Here is a 20568-nt window from a genome sequence, read left to right on the forward strand (position 1 = left end):
GCTTTCGGCACACATAACAGCCGACTTTCAGTCAGGGGGTGGCAGAATGCAGCCACCAGGGGAGACACTGCTGACAGCCGGATTATGAGGCCCGACTGTGCCCCCCGACGGCTGTGCCAGGGGCACATGCCCCAGCTATCCCCCCTAGATACGCCTCTGGTATAAAGGTCATCACATAGCCCTGCAAACTGTATAATGTTCTCCATATAGCCCTGCAAACTGTATATTGGTATCCACATAGCCCTGCAAACTGTATAATGGCCCGTACATAGCCCTGCATATAGTATAATGGTCTCCACATAGCCCTGCATATAGTATAATGGTCTCCACATAGCCATGCAAACTGTAAAATGGCCCCCACATGGCCCTGCATAAAGTATAATGGCCCCCACATAGCCCGGCAAACTGTATAATGGTCTCCACATAGCCCTACATATAGTATAATGGTCTTCACATAGCCCTGCAAACTGTATAATGGTCTCCACATAGCCCTGCAAACTGTATTATGGCCCGCACATAGCCCATTATACTATATGCAGGGCTATGTGGGGGCCATTATACAGTTTGCAGGGCTATGTGGGCATCATTATACAGTTTGCAGGGCTATGGGGGGGCCATTATACTATATGCAGGGCTATGTGGGGGCTATTATACAGTTTGCAGGGCTATGTGGGGGCCATTATACAGTTTGCAGGGCTATGTGGGGGCCATTATACTATATGTAGGGCTATGTGGGCACCATTATACAGTTTGCAGGGCTATGTGGGCACCATTATACAGTTTGCAGGGCTATGTGGGGGCCATTATACTATATGTAGGGCTATGTGGGCACCATTATACAGTTTGCAGGGTTATGTGGGGGCCATTATACTATATGCAGTGCTCTGTGGTGATTATCATACAGTTTGCAGGACTACGTGAGAACCATTATACAGTTTGTATGGCTCAAAGGCATTATATAGTTTCAAGGCTATGTGGGGGCCGTTATATTGTTTGGAGGACTAATGGGGCCATTATACTGGGAGAAATCCATTAGACAATGTAAAGGATTGTGTTGCGGTCATCATTAGTGTTGAGCGATACCGTCCGATACTTGAAAGTATCGGTATCGGAAAGTATCGTCCGATACCGGCAAAGTATCGGATCTAATCCGATACCGATACCCGATACCAATACAAGTCAATGGGACTCATGTATCGGACGGTATTCCTGATGGTTCCCAGGGTCTGAAGGAGAGGAAACTCTCCTTCAGGCCCTGGGAACCATATTAATGTGTAAAATAAAGAATTAAAATAAAAAATATTGCTATACTCACCTCTCCGACGCAGCCTGGACCTCACCGCGGGAACCGGGAGCCTTCTTTGCTTAAAATGCGCGCTTTTCCTTCCTTCCGTGACGTCACGGCTTGTGATTGGTCGCGTGCCGCCCATGTGGCCGCGACGCGACCAATCACAGCAAGCCGTGACGTAATTTTCAGGTCCTTCTAGGCATTCAGTATTTTAAAATTACGTTCCGGCGTTGTGATTGGTCGCGGTCACATGGGCGACGCGACCAATCAGAAGCCGTGATGTCACGGAAGGAAGGAAAAGCGCGCATTTTAAGAAAAGAACGCTGCCGGTTCCCTCGGTGAGGTCCAGGCTGCGTCGGAGAGGTGAGTATAGCAATATTTTTTATTTTAATTCTTTCTTTTACACATTAATGTTGTTTCGATACCCGATACCACAAAAGTATCGGATCTCGGTATCGGAATTCCGATACCCGCAAGTATCGGCCGATACCCGATACTTGCGGTATCGGAATGCTCAACACTAGTCATCATATTGTGTTGACTGTTATTTAGAGGTCATAATAATGTGTGGAGGGGTGTAATGGCGGTTATACTGTATGGAAAACTAATGATAATAAGGGAAAAGTATGCAATAAGATGGATCATCAATAGAAACTCAATGTTTATTTGTACTTAAGTCAAGGCATATATTAAAAACATTTAAAAAGCCAAAAATCTATAACTACTAGTGATAACCGGACAAACCCTTAATAGAGCTAGAGTCCGCCCTATATGTCAAAATAATGAACAGATCCCAATAGCAAGTATAATAAACACCTAAAGATGAGTCCCCAGCGCTGGACCTGGGGATGTGTGACTGCAGACTTGTGAGTCCTCCCAGGTCACGCACTGTGCGCTGTGAGGATTCACCATTGTCTGGGAACGGCGGTCAGGCATGCATACTCCTGGCCAGAACCCTCAAAATGATTTCAGGTTGTTTCTCAAAAGATTTGTATGGATTGAGTGACATAAAAGGTGGAAAAAGTTCTGAAATTATTCTTTTTAGTATAATTTTTTTACAGGACAGAAACCTGGCATTTTAATAAGGGTGTGCAGACTTTTCATATCCAGCCTAAGCAGGGCCGTATTTGGCCTTCATGCTGCCCTAGGCACTTTTCGTGGTTGCGCCTCTTACTGACGTCACACACTGAGTCTGTGCACACGACATCTATTTAAGGCAGATGCACTCTGTAAAACGCTTTAAAAAGCGCTAAACAAACACTAAAAGTATGAACGCCTGCACTTGCTGTACACAGGTTCAGCATACCTCCCAACCGTCCCGATTTCAGCGTGACAGTCCCGCTTTGGCACCGGGGTCCCGCTGTCCCGCTTCGGGCATTTAAAATCCCGAATTTGCGGCCGCCGGTGAAGCCCCGCCCACTTCCGGGACGTAGAGAGAGCCCGATTAGGACTCCCGCACTCCGGGCGGGGTCAGGAAGGAGTGACGTAAGCGGCCGGCATGATCTATTGCAGTGATGGCGAACCTATGACACGCGTGTCAGTGCTGACACGCGTAGTCATTTTCAGTGACACGCCGGCCGCGGCCCCATAGAAATTGCTTCTTTCCCAGGGTCTGAAGGAGAGGAAACTCTCCTTCAGGCCCTGGGAACCATATTAATATGTAAAATAAAGAATTAAAATAAAAAATATTGCTATACTCACCTCTCCGACGCAGCCTGGACGTCCGCGAGGGAACCGGCAGCGTTGTTTGCTTAAAAATCGCGGTTTTCCTTCCTTACTTGAAGTCCCGGCTTGTGATTGGTTGCGTGCCGCCCATGTGACCGAGACGCGACCAATCACAGCAAGCCGTGACGTAATTTTAGGTCCTTCAGGATTTTAAAATTACGTTCCGGCGTTGTGATTGGTTGCGTCGCCCATGTGACCGCACGCAACCAATCACAACGCCGGAACGTAATTTTTAAATCCTGAAGGACCTAAAATTACGTCACGGCTTGCTGTGATTGGTCGCGTCTCGGTCACATGGGCGGCACGCAACCAATCACAAGCCGGGACTTCAAGTAAGGAAGGAAAACCGCGATTTTTAAGCAAACAACGCTGCCGGTTCCCTCGCGGACGTCCAGGCTGCGTCGGAGAGGTGAGTATAGCAATATTTTTTATTTTAATTCTTTATTTTACACACATTAATGTTGTTTCGATACCGATACCCGATACCACAAAAGTATCGGATCTCGGTATCGGAATTCCGATACAGCAAATATCGGCCGATACCCGATACTTGCGGTATCGGAATGCTAAACAATGGCATCCGATCCGATTTTTTATCGGATCGGATGCCATGCAGGAGGTCTGTGGGTCCAAACAACAGAGCTCCGGTGCAGAGCGTCTAGGCCTGGGACTTCCGGTAGGCCAGACGCAGCTCCCGGAAGTCCCAGGCCTCTGCGTCGGATCTGTGTTGTTTGGGCGGCATTGCGCTGCTCCCTGCTCCCTGCTGCGCCGGCCAGAAGTCCCAGGCTGCACTTCTGAGGCCTGAGGAGATAGCTGTCTGGAGGCCCTGTGATAGCTGTCTGGAGGCCGTGTGATAGCTGTCTGGATTCAGGCCCTGTGATAGCTGTCTGGACTCAGGCCCTGTGATTGCTGTCTGGACTCAGGCCCTGTGATAGCTGTCTGGACTCAGGCCCTGTGATAGCTGTCTGGACTCAGGCCCTGTGATTGCTGTCTGGACTCAGGCCCTGTGATTGCTGTCTGGACTCAGGCCCTGTGATAGCTGTCTGGACTCAGGCCCTGTGATAGCTGTCTGGACTCAGGCCCTGTGATAGCTGTCTGGACTCAGGCCCTGTGATAGCTGTCTGGACTCAGGCCCTGTGATAGCTGTCTGGACTCAGGCCCTGTGATAGCTGTCTGGACTCAGGCCCTGTGATAGCTGTCTGGACTCAGGCCCTGTGATAGCTGTCTGGACTCAGGCCCTGTGATTGCTGTCTGGACTCAGGCCCTGTGATTGCTGTCTGGACTCAGGCCCTGTGATAGCTGTCTGGACTCAGGCCCTGTGATAGCTGTCTGGAGGCCCTGTGACTACTACAGCAACCATCATCCAGTGAACTGTGGGGTGTCATTGGCCATTACTGAGATAAGTGAGAGGGAGGCATCAGTGATGGCGAACCTGTGGCAGTCCAGCTGTTGCAAAACTACAATTCCCATCATGGCTGGCCATTCAAAGCAAAGGCTTTGGCTGTGAAGACATGATGGGAATTGTAGTTTTGCAACAGCTGGAGTGCCACAGGTTCGCCATCACTGGAAGAATTCCCCCTCCCCCTCACTTATCTTAGTTCACGGCACCCCACACAAGTTAAATAATAGCAAGACCAACAAAAGAAACCAACTGACAGATGAACAAAGAAGTCACTAAGCAGGTAAGTTAATTCTAATTATACATATTTGTTATTTAAACTATACATGTCGCAAAATTATGTTTTTTTATCAAGGTGACACACCACCCAAGTTATGCTCGGTTTTTTGGCGAATTTTGACACACCGAGCTCAAAAGGTTGCCCATCACTGATCTATTGTCTGGTCATGCTGCTGCATCACTCCTGATCGTTTCCGGAGGTCTTGGTGGCGGGCAGCCCGTGCAGTAAGCAAAGTGCGGTGGAAGATTCTGGAGGCGGCGGAGAGGTGAGTAATGGGGAGGGGGGTCGGCAGCATACTTATTACCGCATCATGATTGCTTTGCGGTAAGCATTGCTGCCGTATTTAGCGTTTTGGGGTGGCAATAGTAATACCTTACCCCTCTAAGCATCACCTCCAGCAGAACCCGCCGCTGTGCCCCATTGCCTCTACTAGTACTGCTACTGCCCCCCCCACTGTGACCTCCAGCATGCCCTCATCGCCTCCAGTTGTTCACATTAATTGAAGTAGGTGGAGTGTGGGATGGGTGTGGCCAGGGGTGGGGTTATGAGGGTGGGCGGGGCTTGGTTGTCCCTCTTTCCGTTCCTGTAAAGTTGGGAGGTATGGGTTCAGTCTTTTGAGCGTTTTTTTTAACACCTTCAGCTTTTCAAAGTCATCTATAGGAATATGCCCCCCAATCCCTATTCTAAAGTGTCAGCCACCCCTAAATTGCCAGCCTGCATAGCACCAGTCTCCAGGGGCTGGGTGGCAAATTTTAGCCTTGGGGGCAAGCACAGCAGTGGCCCATGAGTAGCGGCCCATCGTTAAAAAGGTTGTCCGATCTTAAGCTTCAAGTCTAAAGTCACTATATGTGAATCCTCACATCATGTGCACACTGCGCTGTGAGGATTCTCTGGTGCTGGTGGTGGGATCGGGCAGTTAATGTGATGCAGGGTCAGAACCACCATCAGAAGATGAATGCAGGGTCAGAACCACCATCAGTAGATGAATGCAGGGTCAGAACCACCATCAGTAGATGAACGCAGCAATACAATCACCATCAGTAGATGAATGCAGGGTCAGAACCACCATCAGTAGATGAACGCAGCAATACAATCAACATCAGTAGATGAATGCAGGGTCAGAACCACCATCAGTACTGTAGATGAATGCAGGGTCAGAATCACCATCAGTAGATGAATGCAGGGTCAGAACCACCATCAGTACTGTAGATGAATACAGGGTCAGAACCACCATCAGTAGATGAATGCAGGGTCAGAACCACCATCAGTAGATGAATGCAGGGTCAGAACCACCATCAGTAGATGAATGCAGCGATACAACCACCATCAGTAGATGACTGCAGGGTCAGGACCACCATCAGTAGATGAATGCAGGGTCAGGACCACCATCAGTAGATGAATGCAGGGTCAGAACCACCATCAGTAGATGAACGCAGCAATACAATCACCATCAGTAGATGAATGCAGGGTCAGAACCACCATCAGTAGATGAACGCAGCAATACAATCAACATCAGTAGATGAATGCAGGGTCAGAACCACCATCAGTACTGTAGATGAATGCAGGGTCAGAATCACCATCAGTAGATGAATGCAGGGTCAGAACCACCATCAGTACTGTAGATGAATACAGGGTCAGAACCACCATCAGTAGATGAATGCAGGGTCAGAACCACCATCAGTAGATGAATGCAGGGTCAGAACCACCATCAGTAGATGAATGCAGCGATACAACCACCATCAGTAGATGACTGCAGGGTCAGGACCACCATCAGTAGATGAATGCAGGGTCAGGACCACCATCAGTAGATGAATGCAGGGTCAGAACCACCATCAGTAGATGAATGCAGGGTCAGAACCACCATCAGTACTGTAGATGAATGCAGGGTCAGAACCACCATCAGTAGATGAATGCAGCACCACGCTTATTATGGTGGTCAATTTCATTGTTAGATCAGCCCCATGATACAATTGTATGACATGAACATGTACCTCCCAGTATGTACTTAACTACAGTAAGGAGATACTGGGAGTTGTTGTTACCTTCATCATCAGACTGTGGACCATACAGGAACCTCACCTACTTATGAGATGTACTAAGCCCATTGGGGCTAAACTTTTTGGGTGTTGGCCAGTGATCCACAGCCCCTGTCCTCACAGGGCATGATTTTGTATTTTTGTGTGTTTTTTAAACGTTTTTAATATTTTTGTGTGGTTTACATATAGTCTAATAAATTTTGATATATTTTTTATGGTGATCCCTGCATGAATGCATGACGGTCACATGTCTTCTCCGTCTAAAGTGCTGCCGGCTTTTGAACGTAGGTGATTCCTCATATGTTGATTGAACTGTGCGGAATCACTGAGTCCAATATATTGTACGGGTGACATTTATCTAGCGGAGACGGAGTGTCTCCACAAAATAAATAGACATGCTGCAGTCCGTAAAAGACGAGCCGCACATGTCTCTGCAGGAAAGCAGGAGGAGTCATTGCATGCATAGTGGAGATGGGATTTCATGAAATCCCGTCCACTATGCTGTAACATCTGGACGCAGTGGGTGTACGTAGCGTCCAACACGCAGTGGGTACAGAACGTGGGAACGTACCCACACACTCTCATACACACACACACACACACACATTCTTAGGGCTCATACTCACATGCGAGAAACTCGGACAGAGTCTCGCATGTCAATACTCGGCACTGCACCCGGCACTCAGGAGCGGAGCTGCAGTGTCGGGTATTGACGTGTGAGACTTGTTCGAGTTTCTCGCATGTGAGTATGAGTCCTTACACACACACACACAAACTCATATAGACACACACACACACAATGCCATGTGGCTGCCCTAGTGGACTACTAACACCATGGCCCATTCCCTATACACAGCAAATGACAGATCTCTAATCTTGAGCAGCTAAGCTTCTGCTCCTCATCGAAGCGCTGCTCACCATTCTTCACGCCGGCCGCTGCGTCCCCGCCTCTTCTGCCCCGCTCCGCGTTGCCAGCAGCAGAGTGATGAGGTCGCAGCCTGATGACCTCATAACTCTGCTGCACGCTAGGCCACGGCACGGGAACAACCGTGATGCTCCGCTCTGTGCTGTATATCATGCATTCAAATGTATTCGCGTCTCAAAGAGGCGAATACATGTGGATGCATCATGCAAGATCAGGAAGGAGTCTGCCAGCCAGGCTGCAAATTAAGTTTTGGCATCCGCAATCAAAAGTACGGTGCCGATCCTCCGGCAGCCCTGAACAGCTGCCTGGGGACCGGCCCAGGGGGAAAATGCATCCCTGCCACCCGACCCAGCCTGCCACTGCCAGCCTCCCCTGTTCCCCAGTATAAAACAGCTCCAGCCTCCCCAGTATATAGCAGCCCCAGCCTCACCTGTTCCCCAGTTATAGCTGCTCCAGCCTCCCCTGTTCCCCAGTATATAGCAGCTCCAGCCTCCCCTGTTCCCCAGTATATAGCAGCTCCAGCCTCCCCTGTTCCCCAGTATATAGCAGCTCCAGCCTCCCCTGTTCCCCAGTATATAGCAGCTCCAGCCTCCCCTGTTCCCCAGTATATAGCAGCTCCAGTCTCCCCTGTTCCCCAGTATATAGCAGCTCCAGCCTCCCCTGTTCCCCAGTATATAGCAGCTCCAGCCTCCCCTGTTCCCCAGTATATAGCAGTTCCAGCCTCCCCTGTTCCCCAGTATATAGCAGCTCCAGCCTCCCCTGTTCCCCAGTATATAGCAGCTCCAGCCTCCCCTGTTCCCCAGTATATAGCAGCTCCAGCCTCCCCTGTTCCCCAGTATATAGCAGCACCAGCCTCCCCTGTTCCCCAGTATATAGCAGCTCCAGCCTCCCCTGTTCCCCAGTATATAGCAGCACCAGCCTCCCCTGTTCCCCAGTATATAGCAGCACCTGCCTCCCCTGTTCACCAGTATATAGCTGCTCTAGACTCTCCCCTGTCACCAGTATATAGCTCCTCCAGACTCCCCCCTGTCACCATTATATAGCTCCTCCAGACTCCCCTGTCACCAGTATATAGCTCCTCCAGACTCCCCCCTGTCACCAGTATATAGCTCCTCCAGACTCCCCCCTGTCACCAGTATATAGCTGCTCCAGACTCCCCCCGTCACCAGTATACAGCTCCTCCAGACTCTCCCCCGTCACCAGTATATAGCTGCTCCAGACTCTCCCCTGTCACCAGTATATAGCTCCTCCAGACTCTCCCCATCACCAGTATATAGCTCCTCCAGACTCTCCCCGTCACCAGTATATAGCTCCTCCAGACTCTCCCCTGTCACCAGTATATAGCTCCTCCAGACTCTCCCCGTCACCAGTATATAGCTCCTTCAGACTCCCCTGTCACCAGTATATAGCTGCTCCAGACTCCCCCCTGTTACCAGTATATAGCTCCTCCAGACTCCCCCCTGTCACCAAACTCTTCCCCCCCCCCCCATCTTCAGCTCTATGAGCAGTGTAGTTTATCAATGCAGTTTGGCACTTTTGAAGTTAAGACTCTAATAAAAAAAACAAATTTGGGCTGTCTTAGTAATGTGTTCCCTCCTTATTTAGCATTGGTGATGCAGCAGATAAATAGAAGCAACGTAGTAACTTTGGTTACTATACCTTTAAGAAGCTTCAACTTTGTGCACAACATGCCGTGGATAGCTGTAATCCGAGAAGGGGGGAGCAATGAAGCAGCACGGAGCCAGGAAGGATGATAAGGTGAAAGCACCGCGTGTACAGAGCCAGGGACGCTCTGGCAGGTAGCGTCCCTGGAAACCAGGGAAATCCAAGATGGACGGCGGCTACTGGAATGAGTGTGACCTCACAAGGTACGGAGGCCTAGAAATACCAAAAATTCAACCCATTTCATGGGTTGTCTGACGGAGGGAGGGAAGGGGAGGTTAAAAAAAAAAAAAAGTTCTTCTCTGTCTTGGTGCCGCCCCCTGCAGCCTGCCGCCCCTAGGCATGTGCCCTCCAGTGCCTAGTGGCAAATACGGCCCTGGGTTTATAACTGCAGCGAATCAAGATACCAACCACAGGGTGATCAAGAGAAATTAGGAATATTTGTAAAAGATTCGCGCTGAGAAAACCAGAGGGTAAGGCTATGTGCCCACGTTGCGGATTCATGTGCGGATTTTTCCGCACCGTTTTTGAAAAATCCGCAGGTAAAATGCACTGCGTTTTACCTGTGGATTTGCTGCGTTTTTTGTGTGGATTTCACCTGCGGTTTTACACCTGCGGATTCCTATTATGGAGCAGGTGTAAACCGCTGCGGAATCCGCACAAAGAAGTGACATGCTGCTGAATAAACAACGCTACGCTTCCATGCATTTTTTTCCGTAGCATGTGCACTGCGGATTTTGTTATCCATAGGTTTACATGGTACTGTAAACTCATCGAAAACTGCTGCGAATCTGCAGCGGCTAATCCGCTGCGGATCCGCAACAATATCCGCAGCGTGTGCACATAGCCTCAGTACTTTGCCGCACAACCCAAGCACTGATGAAAAACTGTGTAATTCCACCATAGAAATCTAATGTTAATCCTTTCCCTTAGGCTAGTTTCACACGACAGTGGCTCCGGTACGTGTGGTGACAGTTTCCTCACGTACCGGAGACACTGACTCACGTAGACACATTAAAATCAATGTGTCTCTGCACATGTCAGCCTGTTTTCACGGACCGTGTGTCCGTTTGAAAAATACAGAGACATGTCAGTGTTCGTGGGAGCGCACGGATCACACGGACCCATTAAAGTCAATGGGTCCGTGTAAAACACGTACCGCACACAGATGCTGTCCGTGTGCCGTGCAGGAGACAGCGCTACAGTAAGCGCTGTGCCCCCAGCTTGTGGTGCTGAAGCCCCCATTCATCCCTTCTCTCCAGCAGCGTTCGCTGGGGAGAAGGAATGAAAAATCTTTTTTTTTGTGTATTTAAAATAACCTTCCCGGCAACCTCCCCCCTCCCACCCCCTGTGCCCCCGGCCGCTGTTATTAAAATACTCACCCGGCTCCCTCGATGCTTCCTCTCCACGCCGCAGCTTGTCCTGTATGAGCTGTCACGTGGTGCCACTCATTACAGTGATGAATATGCGGCTCCACCTCCCATAGGGGTGGAGCCGCATATTCATCACTGTAATGAGCGGTACCACGTGACTGCTCATACAGGAAGAAGCTGCGGCACGGAGAGGAAGCGTCGAGGGAGCCGGGTGAGTATTTTAATAACAGCGGCCGGGGGCACAGGGGGTGGGAGGGGGGAGGTTGCCGGGAAGTTTATTTAACAACAAAAAAAACCCAAAAAAACCAATGATTTTTCATTCCTTCTCCCAAGCGAACGCTGCTGGGAAGAAGGAATGAATTCCGGCTTCAGCACCAGATGCAGGGGACAGCGCTTATCTCTAGCGCTGTCTCCTGCACGGTCCTTGTGGTACCCAGTCGGCACACGGGCGGCACACGGCTGCCGCACGTGTGCCACACTGATGTGCCACGTGAGCACACGGACACGGATAACTCCGGTACCGATTTTTCCGGTACCGGAATTATCTGGACGTGTGAGACTGCCCTTAGATGTAAGATTTTCACATACGAGTTCTATCTGTGTTTTTAACGAATATAACTTGCACCTATTATGACTATCATGGCTCACTCACATTGGCATATAGCACTGCTGAGTACTATGCGATGTTTTGTCAGATAGCTCTCGGCACAATGTTATTCTATGGGGCTAGTGCAATCTGCGATTGTTTTCTCATGACGATTCTGCCTCATGATCCTGCACCATCTCTCTCATCCTGCCCCATCTGTGTCCATCCTTCCCCATCTGTGTCCATCCTTCTCCATGACTCCATCCTGCCCCATGTCTCCACCCTGCCCCATGTATCTCCATTGTGCCTCATCTGTCTACATCCTGCCCCATGATCCTGCTCCATGTGTCTACATCCTGCCTCATATATCCATCCTGCCCATGTCTCCATCCTTCCCCATGTGTTTCCATCCTTCCCCATGTGTTTCCATCCTTCCCCATGTGTTTCCATCCTGCCCCATGTCTCAATCCTGCCCCATGTGTTTCCATCCTGCACCATGTGTCTCCTTCCTGCCCCATGTCTCCATCCAGCACCCTGTGTCTCCATCGTGCCTCATCTGTCTCCATCCTGCCCCATGTGTTTCCATCCTGCCCCATGTGTTTCCATCCTGCCCCATGTGTCTCCATCGTGCCCCATCTGTCTCCATCGTGCCCCATCTGTCTCCATCCTGCCCCATGATGACATTTTGCAGGATCATGGGGCAGGAAGGAGACAGATGAGGCAGGATGGCAAAACATGTGCTGTCGAAACATATTGTGGCTTGCCACTATTAATAAAAATAAAAAATAAAAACTTTCTCCTCGCGCTCCAGCGGAGATGTTCCCTCCAGGCATTTCAAGCACGGACTCACTGGTGAATGACAATGACGTCATATGCCAGCGACGTGTGCGCTGATGTCAGCTGCCAGCCTCTGATTGGCTGGGGCTTTTAACTATTGCCATTCAGGCCCCCATGGCAATAGAGTTTAACTGAACCTGTGTCTCGGTCTCGAACACAGGTTCATTTACTGAATCCTGCCGCTGGGGGCCAATGAGCAGAAGAGAGGGGACCCGATGCTGGCCCCCTCTGCTTATCAGGCCCCATAATCCAGTAAGGGCAGTAATGCCCTGATGGCGGCCCTGATTGTCCCGATTATCTCGCATGAGAGAATATACAATAGTGTGACCCTGGTCTAATGACTATTCTCGTGGCTGTGCATTTTTTGGGACAGAGAGATCCACACCAAATCTAGGAGACATGTTTGAGTTTGGTCCAAGTCAGTGAACACACTTGCCAATCAAATTCTATGGGTCACTAAAAAAAAAAAAATCAGACAGCACATCAGACTTTTTTTTTCATATAAGAAAAAAATGATGAAACTCTGATGGTAAAAGCTGACACACTGACCAAACACTGAGGAAAATCTGATCCAGCACTGAGGGAAATCAGACTATTTTTGTGCATGTGAAAAATCGCTGACTTGTGAATGAGGTCTTAGCTTACATATGTAGATAGCAACTTCATCCACATATATTGTAATCTACATTTTCCATGATACTTGGGGTGAAGTCCACACCAAGAACCTGCAACAAATCTGTAATATCTGAGCAAAACCTTCATGGGGTTATCTGGGACAATTTTATTGTTTTCTCACGTGGCTACTAGTCACAGCATAACTGCCATTAACCCTTTCTTACTAAGATTATTTCAGGAAGGTTATTTTCCCTACAGCACAAAACTGGTAATTTCTCTTACAGCACAAAACTGTTACCTGTGGATTCACTTTCTTCTACCGCGATATTATAACAGTGTTTCTTTTCCAGGTACTTCCATGCTTCCACACCTAGTTCACGTTACTTTTACTGAAACAGTTTTTATTACTTCTTGTTCACTGTAAGCACCCTTGGATAGAATATCTTCTGTCATCTCCTATCGCGTCAAATCGTTTGACAAGTGGAATCATACTAACATTTTCCCATGTATTTTGTATTCCACGACATATTGTTGATCTTGTCTTGTTTCGTTTTTCTATTTTATGTATACTCTAGTTATCTCCAATAAGGAAATGCTGATGAATGTCCTATGAGGGACCGAAAACGTTTAGGCTGTGTGCACACGTATAATGGTCCACTGCGGATTTTTCCGCAGCGGATTTGATAAATCTGCAGGGCAAAAACGCTGCATGATTGCTGCAGATTTATTGTGGATTTAGAGCGGATTTACTGCAGTTTTCCTGCGGATTTCACTGCGGTTTTACAACTGCGGTGTTCTATAGGAGCAGCTGTAAAACCGCTGCGGAATCCGCAGAAAGAAGTGACATGCTGCGGAATGTAAACCGCTGCGTTTCCGCGCGTTTTTTTCCGCAGCATGTGCACAGCGTTTTTTTGTTTCCCATAGGTTTATATTGTAATCCGCAGCGTTTTCCGCATCGTGTGCACATACGCTTAATTTAATCAGTAAGAAGAAATATGAATGGCACTGAGAAAAACCGCTCTTAGTACTCACTGTTAGGCCGGTTTCACACGTCAGTGGCTCCGGTACGTGAGGTGACAGTTTCCTCACCTACCGGAGCCACTGACACACGTAGATCCATAAAAATCAATACATCTGTGCAGATGTCATTGATTTTTTGCGGACCGTGTCTCCGTGTGCCAAACACGGAGACATGTCAGTGTTCGTGGGAGCGCACGTATTACACGGACCCATTAAAGTCAATGGGTCCGTGTAAAACACGGACCACACACGGACCTTCTCCGTGTGCAGTCCGTGTGGCGTGCAGGAGACAGCGCTACAGTAAGCGCTGTCCCCCCCACATGGTGCTGAAGCCGCCATTCATATGTTCTCTGCAGCAGCGTTTGCAGCATAGAAGATATGAATAATAGTGTTTAAAAGAAAGATCTATGTGTCCGCCGCCCTCCCACCCCCTGTGCGCCCCCCCGCTGTTCTGAAAATACTCACCCGGCTCCCTTGCAGTGTCCTGTGCTGGCCGCCCCTTCTACTGTATGCGGTCACGTGGGGCCGCCGATTAGAGTTATGAATAGGTGGCTCCACCTCCCATAGGGGTGGAGCCGCCTATTCATGACTGTAAATGAGCGGCCCCACGTGACCGCATACAGTAGAAGGCGCGGTCAGACCAGGAAGCATTGACAGCCAACGAGGGAAGCGGGTGAGTATTTTCAGAACAGCGGGGGGGCGCACACATAGATCTTTCTTTTAAACACTATTATTCATATCTTCTATGCAGCAAACGCTGCTGCACAGAAGATATGAATCGCGGCTTCAGCACGATGCAGTACACCACACACGTGGGTACCACACACTCCGTGTGGTACCCACTCGGCACACGGGCGGCACACGTGTGCCGCACGTATGGCCTACGTGAGCTCACGGGCACATGGACACGGATAACTCCGGTACCGATTTTTTCCGGTACCAGAATTATCTGGACGTGTGGGACAGGCCTTAAAGGATGAATGAGCTCTGAATCACGGACACATTCCAGAAACCTTCACCTTGCTGGAGGTGCTTGCTATGAAGAAGGTGCATACAAAGTCCAATAAAACAAGAAAAAAGCAGCAGCACTCCAATTGTTGGTAAAAAAAACAACCTTAGTCCTTTATTACATAATAAAGATCATGGACAAGGTATTGCGGGTAAAACAAGTGCAGATTATGCAGGCAATAGGACGACGGCCGTTTCACGCAATAAGCGCTTCCACGGGTCTGTTGTTTCACCAACAATTGGAGTGCTGTTGTTTTATTACACTTAATTTAATCTATTTGGTCTGGATGCACAATAAAGAAGGAATCATTTTTTTCAAATACTGAGTGCCAAGTAATTTTTTTGCCTAAGATCTGACTGGCGACAGCTCAGAGATCACAGACCACTCCTGGCGATTCTGCTGCTTCACATCAACATAGTAGCTGCTTCTGTTTGGAGCTACACTGTCAACTAGGTGAGACTGCTGATGTCATGCTGATTGACACCCAGCTCCCCCTAGTTAGACAGCGGGGATCAGACTGTCTATCAGCATGACATCAGCAGTCACGCCACGGCCCATCAACTGAGCAGAAGAAAAGCAGCTGCTCTGTCTATGTGATGCCAATGGAAACAGCAGAATCGATTACAGGAGTGGTATGTGACCTCCCAGGGCCAGTAGAGATTGGCACCGGGCACAACAGACAGGTAGTTAGCAACTATATGGCTGTTAGTCCTTGGCCCATAAGAGATATAATAAACCTAAATAACAGTGGCATAGAGTGCAATGGACACTGTTGCAACATTTGGACCAGGGCCTCCCAGCATGTTGGTCAGATGTATGGGCCCTCATAGCATTCTAAATCCTATAAGGAAATATGTGTTTCCCCTCCCCCCCCCCCCTTTCAACATTATACAGTAATGTCCCCTATCCTGGGTTCATTCTGGTATTTATGTCCCTCATCCTGGCCCCATCCTGACATATATGCTTCCAATCTAGGGAAATATGTTCCCCATCCAGGACCTATCCAGGTATATAGGTATATACTGTATGTTCCCTATCCTGGGTCCATCCTGGTATATATGCCTCCAATCCTGGGCTCATCCTGGTATATATGTCCCCAATCCTCATATATATGTTACCAATCCTGGTATATGTCCCTCATCTTGGCCATATTCTGGTATAGATGTTGCTTATCCTGGACCTCATCTTGTTATATATGTGCCCCATCTCTATCCTGCCCCAAGATCCTGCACCGTGTATCTCCATCCTTCCCCATGATCCTGCTCCAGGTGTCTCCATCCTGCCCCATCTATCTCCATACCTCCCTATCTGTCTCCATCCTGCCCCATGATACTGCACCACATGTCAGCATCCTGCACCATATCTCCATCCTGCCCCATGATACTGCACTATGTGTCTCCATCTTGCCCCATGCTCCTGCCCCATCTGTCTCTATTCCTCCCTATCTGTCTCCATCCCTCCCTATCTATCTTCATCCAGCCCCATGATCCTGCTCCATGTGTCTCCATCCTGCCCCATCTGTTTCCATCCTGCCTCATCTGTCTCCATCCTGCCTCATCTGTGTACATTCTGCCCCATGTCTCCATCCTGCACCATGTCTCTCCATCGTGCCCCATCTGTCTCCATCCTGCCCCATCTGTCTCCATCCTGCCCCATGTTCCTGCCCCATCTGTGTACATCCTGCCCCATGTCTCCATCCTGCCCATGATCCTGCACCATCCGTCTCCATCCTGCACCATGTGTCTCCATCGTGCCCCATCTGTTTCCATCCTCCACCATCTCACATGGTGCAGGATCATGATGCAGGAAGGAGACAGATGGGGCAGGAAGAAGACACATGTTCCATGTGGCTCCATCTTGCTGCACAAACATTTTGAGGCTTGCCGCTTTCAATAAAAATAATAATAAAAAAAACACTTTCTCCTTACCTGTCCGCGTTCCAGTGGCGATGTCCAAGCCAGGCATTTCAAGCGGGGACTCGCCAGCGAATGACAATGATGTCATACGCCGGTAACGTGTGTGCTGACGTCAGCTGCCAGCCTCCTATTGGCTGGCGGCTTTTAACTATTGCCGTGCGGGCCCGCAATAGAGTTTAACTGAACCTGCGTCTCGGACTGCACCCACAGAATCCTGCAGAATCCTGCAGCTGGGGCCCGGTGAGCAGAAGAGAGGGGGCCCGATGTGGACCCCCTCTGTTCACCGGGCTCCATACGCCATTCAGAGTACTAGTGCCCTGATGGCGGCCCTGAGGATACGTTCACACAACCGTATTTTCAGTCTTAGAATAGTATTCTGTGTATGAAAAAGCAGACAGCATTCAAACCAATATTATTCAACGGTGCAGAGCAGATGAGCAATTTTTTTCACTGACCGAATCTGCGTGTGAAAAAATGGCGACAAACACGAGTTTAGTCTGCAAATCGAAGGAGACTCTACTGTTCTAATCTATGGGTGTGAAAAAATACTGACGCCATGCGGAGCCACAGTGTAGCATTCAGTTTTTATGGATACATTGTAATTCTGTAAAAAAGAAAGTGTAAAGGGTCTTGTAAATAATTAATAGCTGCTTCTGTAAAAACAAATTTGAATGTTTTTTTTAGATGCTCGTGTGAACCTACCCTCACTTTGATCTTTGTTTAATTAATTAAAAGGCTAGTAATATTACTATAAAAATAAATAAATTAACATATTTGGTATTAATGCATTCATAAAACTCACCTATTAAAATCTGAAATTAATTAACCTGATTGGTGAACAAAAAAAATAAAAAAAATAAAAACGCCAGAATTACAGGGTTTTTTTCTTACCATGCCTCCCTAAAAAAATACAATAAAAAGTAATTAAAACATCTTATGTCCCCCAAAATAGTATCATTGCAAACATCAGTTTGGTGACAAAAAAAACACATTATTTTCTACAAACTTCAGAATTTTTGTTCACTTTAAAAAAATAAAAAGGAAGTTTGCTATCACCATAATAATACTGACCTAGAGCATACTGACCTACTGACCTCGGTTCCCAGGTTATTTTTACAACACAATGAACGCTGTAAAGACAAAACTCAAAAAACGAATTCAGAATATTATGTTTTTCACCATTTTATCGCATTGAATTATTTCCTTTGTTTTTCGGTAGATGATATGATAAAAAGAACGGCGTCAATCAATAATACATATCTCAAATGGCTTTGTTGATGGAAAAATAAAGTTACAGCTTTTGTTAAAAGAGGACGAAAAAAAATAAAAGCTATGTGCACACGTTGCGGATTCGTGTGCAGATTATTCCGCGCAGAATTTGAAAAATCAGCAGGTAACACGCCCTGCTTTTAACCTGGGGATTACCTGCGGATTTACGGCAGTTTTTGTGCGGTTTTCACATGCGTTTTTACACCTTCGGATTCCAATTATAGAGCAGGTGTAAATCGCTGCGGAATCCGCACAAAGAATTGACATGCTACGGAAAATAAACCGCAGCGTTTCCATGCGGTTTTGGTTTTCCATAGGTTTACATGGTACTGTACAACACATGGAAAACTGCTGCGAATCCGCAGCCAAATCCAAAACGTGTGCACAAACCCAAAGAGTGTAAAAAGTTTTTTTTGTTTTTTTTATAACCACAAATGGATTGGTTGATTGGGTAACAGTGGTTTTGATTAGCAGGTTTTTTTATTTATTTATTTTTGTTTTGGGTTTTATTCATTTTTTATGTATGTTTTTATTTCACATAGTGTGTGGATGACCAGGTCATAAGACCTTCGGGGGCATTATTAGGAGAATTTAATATTCCATATATATACTGTGTGTGTTATATATATAATTAATCTTTTTACTTGAGCAATTCGGTTAATGAACCATGCCCACCACCATATTCACAAACAGAGCGGCCAACCCTATCTAGCCAACATTCCCTCACATCATACAGGTGACCTCACAGCTACTAGGTAATGAGAGAGCGTTCTACCTGTCATAATGGCCTCAGGGTGTAGGACATTCTACTGGCAGCCCACAAGTTATTAGCAACCCGCCTGGTACCATCAAGACATCATGGCTTCTCACAAGAAAAGCAGGAGATCCTATCCCAGAAGGAGAAGGACTCGCAGACCCCATAAAATGGGTAAATGTTATTGAGCCTACACTAAACAGTATAACCTCCATTATAATGCTATACATGTAATTCTGGGCAATGGGCAACCTTATATTTATACATTGGCTTCTTCTAGGTCATAAACGTAGACACCGTTATTACTCCAGAAGGCGGATGAAGCAGAACCAGGAATAACCCCTTACTGCTGTCACCGATGACCACTTCTCTCCAGATCGAGTCCACTGGGGAAGTTGAAAACAAGAAATTCAGAACTTCATAATCTGTCAATAAATCAGCATAAGGGCACCGGCATGAAATAAACGACCATGAGCAGATTGCAGTCTCTTCTCTTAGTTTTATAGAACTAAAATTATTTAGATAAAATAAGGTAAAACAGGACTAACAGTGGATATAAAAAGAATCATTTTAGAATTTTTTCCACTTTTAAAGTCACCTGTAATCTGTACAAATCCACTGCAAAACAAACTGAAATCTTTTTGGATGGAAAAATAAAAAAATAAAATTAACCCCTTTCTGACCTCGGACGGGATAGTACGTCCGAGGTCAGAACCCCCGCTTTGATGCGGCCTCCGGCGGTGAGCCGCATCAAAGCCGGGACATGTCAGCTGTTTTGAACTATTAACTAGTTAAATGCCACTGTCAAACACAGACAGCGGCATTTAACTACCGCTTCCGGCCGGGCGGCCGGAAATGAGCGCATCGCTGACCCCCGTCACATGATTGGGGGTCAGCGATGCTTCTGCATTGTAACCATAGAGGTCCTTGAGACCTCTATGGATACTGATCCCGGCTAGCTATGAGCGCCACCCTGTGGTCGGCGCTCATAGCACACCTGCATTTCTGCTGCATAGCAGCGATCTGATGATCGCTGCTATGTAGCAGAGGCGGTCGAGTTGTGCCAGCTCCTAGCCTCCTATGGATGCTATTGAAGCATGGCAAAAGTAAAAAAAAAGTTAAAAAAATGTGAAAAAAATAAAAAATATATAAAAGTTTAAATCATCCCCCTTTCGCCCCATTCAAAATAAATCAATAAAAGAATCAAACCTACACATATTTGGTATCGCCACATTCAGAATCACCCGATCTATCAATAGAAAAAAGCATTAACCTGATTGCTAAACAGCAAAGCGAGAAAAAAATTTGAAACGCCAGAATTACGTTTTTTTGGTCGCTGCGACATTGCATTAAAACGCAATAACGGGCGATCAAAAGAACGTATCTGCACCGAAATGGTATCATTATAAACACCAGCTCGGCTCGCAAAAAATAAGTCCTCAACCGACCCCAGATCATGAAAAATGGAGACGCTACGGGTATCAGAAAAAGGCGCAATTTTTTTTTCCCCACACTTTTCCCCTTTTATACCCACACCCCCCCCACTACCAAACCCCTCCCTATGCTCCCCTTTTACCCAATCATCCTACTCAGGCCCAATTTCAAATCATGCCTTATGTCCAAGCACAGTCATGGGGGGCCTACATTGAGCTGTGCCTATTCCTGCCCCTCCTTGACGTGTATGGCCAATATGGCTCCTTCTTACCCATAAAAACATCACCCACCACCCCGTGCGCTCAGAAACCCAAACTTCAAATAAAAACAAAACACAATAGCTTCTTTTGGATAATTTTGGCCACAGCGGCCAGTTTATTAACAAACATTTTCTTTAAGCATTAACATACATTTTATGCAAAATTCGAGGGGAGGGCTCC

Source organism: Ranitomeya variabilis, chromosome 4 (genome assembly GCF_051348905.1).
Source record: "Ranitomeya variabilis isolate aRanVar5 chromosome 4, aRanVar5.hap1, whole genome shotgun sequence".
Classification (NCBI taxonomy): Eukaryota; Metazoa; Chordata; class Amphibia; order Anura; family Dendrobatidae; genus Ranitomeya; species Ranitomeya variabilis.